Source organism: Octopus bimaculoides, chromosome 26 (assembly GCF_001194135.2).
Source record: "Octopus bimaculoides isolate UCB-OBI-ISO-001 chromosome 26, ASM119413v2, whole genome shotgun sequence".
NCBI lineage: Eukaryota > Metazoa > Mollusca > Cephalopoda > Octopoda > Octopodidae > Octopus > Octopus bimaculoides.
This window is the reverse complement of record NC_069006.1, coordinates 2,957,911-2,958,643: the sequence shown is the minus strand read 5'-3', so window position 1 is coordinate 2,958,643 and position 733 is coordinate 2,957,911. Positions and strand designations below refer to the sequence as shown.

The window sequence follows — 733 nt, the reverse complement described above, 5'->3', positions numbered from 1 at the left end:
TGTGTGTGTGTGTGTGTGTGTGTGTGTGTGTGTGTGTGTGTATGTGTGTGCGTGTTTGGGTGTGCGTGCGATCCATATTGATTGGTTTTTATTTAATCCACTTCAGAAAGGGATGAAAGTTAAAAGCAATCAAAAATAGAGACAACAAGCAAAGGTCGAAATACAGGGTCCTTTTTTTTATTTCTTCAAACGGTGTCTATATTATTTTGATATACACAGAAACATGCATACACATACATACACACATACATACATACACACATACATACATACATACACACATACATACATACATACACACATACATACATACACACACATATGCTGTTATTGTCGGTGTTTTCATTGTCGTCGTCGTTGTTTAGGACTGACCGAGCAGGGACTGAATAGATGCGTGATCAAGCATGTACCAGCCATGACCACCCTGACTGTGTGTTAGTGTGCATGTACCGAGGCTTGACGGCATTATGCAATATGCCTGCCCTTCATCATACATAAGACAGCATGATGTAATATGAGATGTCAAGACAACATTCTCTATTTCTAGCAGTTTGAGTGAAACAACATGGAGCCTTTGGGTGAATAAATAGAAAAATTTGATTTCGTTTTTCTTTCTCTTTTTATTTGAATTATGCCCTTATATTTCTTCCCTTATATTTCTGCCCTTATATTTCTGCCCTAATATCTAGAAAAAAAAATCACAATTATATCAAATGCTCTATTCCAGTGGTTT

At 36.8% G+C, this 733-nt stretch overlaps 1 protein-coding gene across 1 annotated transcript in view; it reads right to left on the bottom strand.

Annotated features, from left to right (window-relative positions):
• The window catches only part of LOC106879338 (cytochrome P450 3A21), a 113,051-nt gene that overhangs the window by 67,919 nt on the left and 44,399 nt on the right, over nucleotides 1-733 (bottom strand). The window lies entirely within an intron of this gene.